Here is an 8,323-nt window from a genome sequence, read left to right as displayed (position 1 = left end):
TACCGATTTTGAAGGAGGCTAGGGATTTGCTCTCCTTTAAGGCTTGTGGGAGGGCGTTCCACATGTTGGTGGTATAGCTGGAGAACGAGTTAGAGCCTTGTTTAGTGTTAAATCTACGTTGAACGTGATTGGTGGATCCTTTTTTTTAAAACAAATATAACATTGAATGACAGACAGAACACAGTACTATGATAGATATTTAACTCATATAACATTGAATGACAGACAGATAGAACACAGTACTATGATATATATTTAACTCATAACATTGAATGACAGACAGATAGAACACAGTACTATGATAGATATTTAACTCATATAACATTGTATGACAGACAGACAGAACACAGTACTATGATAGATATTTAACTCATATAATATTGAATGACAGACAGACAGAACACAGTACTATGATAGATATTTAACTCATATAACATTGAATGACAGACAGATAGGACACAGTACTATGATAGACATTTAACTCATATAACATTGAATGACAGACAGACAGAACACAGTACTATGATAGATATTTAACTCATATAACATTGAATGACAGACAGACAGAACACAGTACTATGATAGATATTTAACTCATATAACATTGAATGACAGACAGAACACAGTACTATGATAGATATTTAGCTCATATAACATTGAATGACAGACAGACAGAACACAGTACTATGATAGATATTTAACTCATATAACATAGAAAGATCAGGGTTTTCATTGACCAGTTTCAAGTAGCATAATGCTTTGATTAGGGTTGAGTGTAAAACGGACTCCAAATGCAACAATACAGAATTGAACACAGCACATGAATAGATGACTTTGCTTCCGTATTTTGAAAAACAACTTGGATATCAGAACTCATTTCCACATGTCCACCAGGGATCTTGGTCCGTCATCAAACTAAACTCACCACTAAAAGAAAGGAAACTTGACTTCGGTCCATTTTATCTCCCCTTTAATAATACAAATTTGTGTTTTATATCATCTTTATCGTTGATTCGACAAAGGTGAACACCAAAATAACTATTGCAGGCCTGCCAGGCCATTTTGACAATTTTTGGAGGGGCGCTACCTACACATTTGGCCGTGTTGCTCATTCCACAAATGCCAGATCCTTACAAACTGTACCTCGTTGTAAAGGTGACAAATCAACGATAACAATGATCTCAAACACAATACCATTTGGCATAATTTAAGGGGAGACATAATGGACTGAACTTTGGCAAATATTGGGTCGGCGCTACCCACACGTTTGGCTGTGGTGTTCATTCCAGGAATGCCAGATGCTTACAAGCTGTACCTTGTTGTAAAGTTGACAAATCAACGATAAAAATGATATAAAACACAATACCATTTGGGTTTATTAAAGGGGAGATATAATCGACCAAAGTTAGATTTCCGAACTTTTTGTGGCAGGTTTTATAAACAAACGTTGGAACCAATTTGGTCTTTAAATTTAACACATGAATTGATTGATTGATTGAAGAATTTATTTGAAGGTTGCATTGGAAAAAAGTCAGTTTCATGACAGTACAAATCACTACACCAAGGGTCTTCAACAGGGGGTCCGGGACCCCTTAGGTCGTCCTCAGAGTTACTAAAAGGGGTCCTCCGAATCTTCCGATCCTTTAATAACAACTTGAACCCTAGAGTCCATATTCTGAGAACTGTATCCAGAAATAGCAGATCTACAAGCTCACAACGCCTCGACCTTGTAGATCAGCTATTTTCGGCAAAGAGGTTTGGTGTAGAGGGGGAAAAGAGCAGACTAAGTACACTGTAAAAGGAAAATTTCATTAGGTAATGACGGTTCAAGTGGTTAAATATCTGAAAACACAAATTGACATGAATCCAAAATACACTGATGATTGTGCTGTCAAAATGATTAAACTATATGGAATCTATGAACAGGTTGTGGGGGTCCCTGCTTCATCTCTCTCTCAACTAAGGGGTCCTTGGCCTGGAACCGTTGAAGACCCCTGCACTACACGGTCAACTAAAAGGAGATCCTAGGCCTAAGCTTTTCGGCTTATTTCCACAGGAACAACGGTGTGTATCTCATCTCAAGACAGACGGACAACACACAATACTTTGCATAGGATATCATCAATAACAAGAGCGGATAAGCAGAAAAAGAACAGAAAAGGAAAATATTTACAGTGGAAGAGAGCTTGGAGCTACAGGTTTGGAGTAGCAGCCGTCTGTAGTTGAGTCTTCTTTTCACATAGATTTTTTGATTGAAGACTTTATTGTCAGTTTGCATAGGAAAAGGTACAGTTTCATGACGGTACAGTTCACTGGTACAAGGTCTACTAAAAGGAGATCCAAGAAAAGACTAAGCTTATTTCCACAGGAAACCACTATCCAGTATCTCATATAACATTGAATGACAGATGAATAGAACACAGTACTATGCAGTAGATCATCTGTGGCACTGCCTCTGGTGTTGTAGATGTAGGTAATTGTAATTGTAGACGTCCTTAACGTTTATAAAGTATTTTGCCAGGTACATGGGTATCTTAGTGGTGTAGTGTATCTTGTACACCAGGCCCATTGCAAGTTGCTGTACTCTGTCATCTACTCTGAGCCACTCCACTCTTAACTGGTGAGTAGCAGTGACAAGGGAGAGATCCCCCGGTTGGACGTAGCGTGTGGAAAGGAACACGTTATTCCAACCAGTTCCTTTCCCCTCCATCAGGCGCCCCGGCTGGCCAGGGGGAGGCAGTATAGAGACCAGGATTACTGCATATTTTTGTGAGGGTACCTACCCTAGGGGACACGGGAAGAACATGCAAACTCCACACAGAAAGGCCCATTTGCCAACCCCACCTAGGGTGTGGGCGCTGAAGACACGGGGGAGAGAACGCGGCCCCAGCGCCCACAGCGTCCTCTGGCGGGAATCGAACCCAGGACCTTCTAGCTGTGAGGCGACAGCGCTAAAGGCGAGCCTCCTTAATGATCTGATCCATAATGATCAACCTGAACAGAGCCAGGAGAACATCAATGTTCTGAACCATTTAATGATCAACCTGAACAGAGCAGGAGAACATCAATGTTCTGAACCATTTAATGATCTGATCCATACTGATCAACCTGACGAGAGCAGGAGAACATCAATGTTCTGAACCATTTAATGATCTGATCCATACTGATCAACCTGAAGAGAGCAGGAGAACATCAATGTTCTGAACCATTTAATGATCTGATCCATACTGATCAACCTGAACAGAGCCAGGAGAACATCAATGTTCTGATCCATTTAATGATCTGATCCATACTGATCAACCTGAACAGAGCAGGAGAACATCAATGTTCTGAACCATTTAATGATCTGATCCATACTGATCAACCTGTCCTGAACAGAGCCAGGAGAACATCAATGTTCTGATCCATTTAATGATCTGATCCATATTGATCAACCTGAACAGAGCAGGAGAACATCAATGTTCTGAACCATTTAATGATCTGATCCATACTGATCAACCTGGACAGAGCAGGAGAACATCAATGTTCTGAACCATTTAATGATCTGATCCATACTGATCAACCTGAACAGAGCAGGAGAACATCAATGTTCTGAACCATTTAATGATCTGATCCATACTGATCAACCTGAACAGAGCCAGGAGAACATCAAGGTTCTGAACCATTTCTGTGTTGTTTTAGTCATAGTTCTTTGAATTAGTTTTAGTAACATTTTAGACAGATGATTTAGTCGACTAAAATGTACGTTGGACTGGCCTTGATGGGTTTATCACTGCATAGATATTATCTGGAATTAGTCTGTATGGAACCTACATTTCTATACTTATTTAATATAAATATGTGTATGGAATCTACTATGCCTAAGTTTCTACATATTTATGGAGAGTTACTGTACAGGAAATGTAAAATAACAATAATCTGTGTTCCAATGGATCCAAGGTAGTTAGCAGTATTTATTATTTATTCATAATCTCTTATTAATACTTTTCATTGGTTACATATTTATGTTGTGTAATGCAGTGGCAAAGCTGCCTGCAGTTACACATACACTCCACCATGTGGCGTGGCCAGAGGCAAATAAAAGCCTGCAGTTCAGCCCACTGTGTGGCACTGTCACTTTAAGAGGTCCACCTGTGTGGGGGTCAAGGGTCACACAGTAGAGTCTGGGAAGTCTTGAATGAAAAGCATAGAGTTATGATGAAAGCAAACAACCTGTGATGTGAAGGATTCACTGGAACAAAATAGCAGGAGATTCTCTGCAGAGATCATGTTAGTAAAGATGCTGTACTGTCATGGTGATGTGGAGGATTCTATGAAGAGATCATGTTGGTAAAGATGCTGTACTGTCATGGTGATGTGGAGGATTCTATGAAGAGATCATCAAGGTAAAATATGCTATACTTTCATTGTACATTTTCAGATACACTTGGAAGCACATTCTTGATGCAGTCTAGGGCAGGGGTCTTCAACAGGGAGTCCATGACCCCTAGGGGGTCCTCAGAGTTACTACAGGGGGTCCTCCAAATCATTGTGTGATAGAAACCTTTTTCTCAGTTTATTTTATATTAACCACTTGAACCCTAGTTTTCTGAGAACTTTAGCCAAAAATAGCAGATCTCACAAGCTCACAACGCCTCGCGCTGCGAGGTGTTGTGAGCTTGTAGATCTGCTATTTTTGGCAAATAGGTTTGGTGTAGAGGGGAAAAAGAGCAGACTAAGTACAGAGTGAAAGATCATGTTTATTAAGTATTGACGGTTCAAGTGGTTAAATATCTGAAAACACAAATTGACATGAACCCAAAATACACTGATGATTGTGCTGTCAAACAATGAAACTATATGGAATCTATGAACAGGTTGTGGGGGTCCCTGCTTCATCTCTCTCTCAACTAAGGGGTCCTTGGCCTGAAAACTTTGAAGACCCCTGATGTAGAGCATAGCAGTGGTCATGGTTTACTGGAGCCACTAAACAATCTCCCATTCATTTTCCCCATAGACTTTTAAAAAACATATTTATAACAATGATGTTAAGCCTTGAATCAAGACATCCAGGATGCCAGTGAATCATGACCATAAAACCTTTGATGCTCTATATTTTGAGGGTTGGGTAAACAAGAGAGGTGGAAGCGGTGAACTAGTAGCCTAGTTATTTACACTTGTTTAGGGGTGGGAGTGGGAATGTGAATGTAGTTCTGTTTCAACATATTAGTGTAATGTAAGGGAATGGCAGGTTTGATGTTTTACTGATAATTAATCTTTTGTTTCTCAGTGGAAAGAGGACCAGAGTGTGTTCAGTCATCCTACATGGTGAGTTTTAAACTTAACTCACATTTAATGTCATTTACTTTTGTTTTATTGTAAGTTTCCAGTGGTGTCAGTTCAGCCAAAGCTAAGGTATGGTAAAATAAATGCAAGTTCCTCCCTTATCTTTCCATGCCATACCTGAAGGCAGCGTTCAAGAGAATCACCTTCGTCCGAACTCTCCTGAACTTGAATGTGTGACGACCGGGATTCAAACCCGGGTCTCCCGTGTCAATGTCTAATAACCTATAACCACTAGACCACAGGGATATCCCTATGCACTGGGGGAGATACTAGACTTATGAGGCCTTCAGGCCGAGGCAGTGAGTGATTAATATCCTCTCAACTTTAAGCCACACACTGTGGATCAGCTGATCATTCTAATGTACGCACAGTTTATTACTAAGTCATTATTTTGTTACAGTAAAGTTTATTATTTTCACTTCCTTCCTAATGTTGTCAAACATGATCCCTATGACCCCATCTATAAATATGTTTAAGATTTGTGTTATTTTAAAACAGCAGATACATTTGCTGTGTGTGTGTGTGTGTGTGTGTGTGTGTGTGTGTGTGTGTGTGTGTGTGTGTGTGTGTGTGTGTGTGTGTGTGTGTGTGTGTGTGTGTGTGTGTGTGTGTGTGTGTGTGTGTGTGTGTGTGTGTGTGTGTGTGTGTGTGTGTGTGTGAACATCTCTCTTTCTCTTTCTCTCTCTCTCTCTCTCTCTCTCTCTCTCTCTCTCTCTCTCAGTGGCAAAAAACTAAACAAAATAAAATATTAGAGTAAACAAGTGTTTAAACAACTTGAAATACAGTAGAATAGGATCTAATCTAACTGAAAATGATTGTCTGTTCATTTATGTCCGTGGGAAAAGTAGCTCACTTTTAGCCAACATGGCAACCCAGTGTATGCCCCACCTTCCGACCTTTCACCCCTCACACAAAAAGAATCGAGACCAAAAGACAAAGGGTACGGTCACACAGTCGGCTCTTCGGCTCGTAACCCCCATTCACTCCCATGTTAAGGGAAAATACGGACATGACGTATTACGCGCCACCGGGGACGCGTCGGAGGCGTTTCCGGCCATGAGCTGGGGGTTCATGGTTCAGCACTGCTCTACCATCACCCGGCAGTGATGCTCACTATCCAATGGGACAGAACGTCCTGTGGAGCTGGTTTTTACCTTGTAGTTTTCTTTCAGTCACCCAGCTCTCCAAATACAGAGGGAATGTATGGAAAATAACTCAAAACAAACGGCCAGACACATGCATGAGTGTTTCAATACATGTAAACATCCTTATTGTTGTTGAATTGCCAGACCAATTTCCACTCTTTCTCCCCATTGAATAGCTAATGTGAGCATATTAGGAAGAACAGCAGAATGATATACAAATATATATTTTCATTAACTCTGTCTCCAGTTACACACAATCACCCACATGTCTTTGCCTGCTTTGTTTATATACATCTTTACAAAAAATAGACAATCTACAAGCTCACAACGCAACGCAGAGCGACACGTTGTGAGCTTGTAGATTGGCTATTTTTGCTTATTCCCCCCCAGAATATGCATAGCTGGGGTTCATATTTTGGTTTGATTGAAGAATTTATTAGAAGGTTGCATAGGAAACAGTACAGTTCATGACAGTAGGCCTACAAATCACTGGTACAAGGCCAACTAAAAGGATATCATTGTAAGCTTTCAGGCTAATTTACACAGGAGCCACTTGTACTTGTACTCATATAACATTGAAAGAGACGAAAAGAACAGAAGTAACAAAAGGGGACAAAACTAAAATAACAGGGGAAAAATAAATAATAGTAATACATTGAAATAGGAGACATTTACAAAGGAAAGGGTCTATAGTTTCAGGTTGTGCACTAATGTTTATATTTGCTGGATAGGCCTACTGTGGAATTCATATTATTATTGTTATTGCACATGCATGTTTATGGGCGTTGATATAAGTGCTCATCTGAGTCATCACACTCATCCACATTCCTGCTACCTGGCCGATCGATTTTCACACCTTTCTCCCATAGAAATGCAAATGTTGGCACCCCATTGAATAGAGAAACATTAACGCCCATGATTATTGTTCTCATGTTGAGTACTGTAGGGTGGGCAATATATTCCTTGATCTGTCCTTCTGCAAATCGCTCTAGTCAAAAGAACTACACGTCCTTCTGACCAGCGCCATGTTGACTCTCCCATAATGCAGCTCGGGGTTCACAGGAACAGCCGAGGATGATAGGATATGGAATTACACCAGGCGCGAGTACGAGCCTGTCAGGAGCCGAAGAGCCGACTGTCTGACCGTAGCCAAAGTGAGGACGAGGAGACAGTTTTGAGAGAGAGAAGAAGAAGAAAAATGAACTTTAACTCTCAAACTAGAAAAACTAATTCAAAATAATTGAAAAATAATTTGTATTAGCACAAGACAAGTATAGCAAGTATTTTGTTCTAGTTTAAAACATTTTGCTTGATTTCTTTTTAAACTTTGCAAGGAATGGATTACAATTGGAGGGGAGAGGCCCAAATGCATTCCACCAAAACTGTGGGAGGGAAAAAAAAGTTTATTAAGGAAAGGAAAGTGGAATAAAGTCAGACAAGTAGTATAGTCTAACTAAACTAAAAATGACCAGTTGTTCTTTTTGCAAGATGGTGGTACTACTACTACTACTACTACTACTACTAATAATAATAATAATAATAATTAGCTCAATGTAGGCCTAGCTTAGTAAAACACAACCGGTGCGGAGAGCACTTGTTTTCTTGTACATCCTCTTACATATGTAGACATGATCACCGGTTGTGATGTGAGTAGGAAACCACTGTGACCACAATCTCTTCCTTTCTGTCTCTCTGTGTCTCTCCGCCTACCTCTCCATTCTAACTAACCAGGAAATACAAACCATTTCATTGTCAGGTTTAAACTGTGTTCGACTACAAAACGTTAAAGTAACTCTCCAGTCCGGGACCATAACTTGGCACTGAATGACTGTGTAGTGTATGTACTGTACAGT

This window comes from Nannobrachium achirus, assembly GCF_963921795.1.
Source record: "Nannobrachium achirus genome assembly, chromosome: 9".
Lineage (NCBI taxonomy): Eukaryota > Metazoa > Chordata > Actinopteri > Myctophiformes > Myctophidae > Nannobrachium > Nannobrachium achirus.
Note: the sequence above shows the minus strand (reverse complement) of the source record.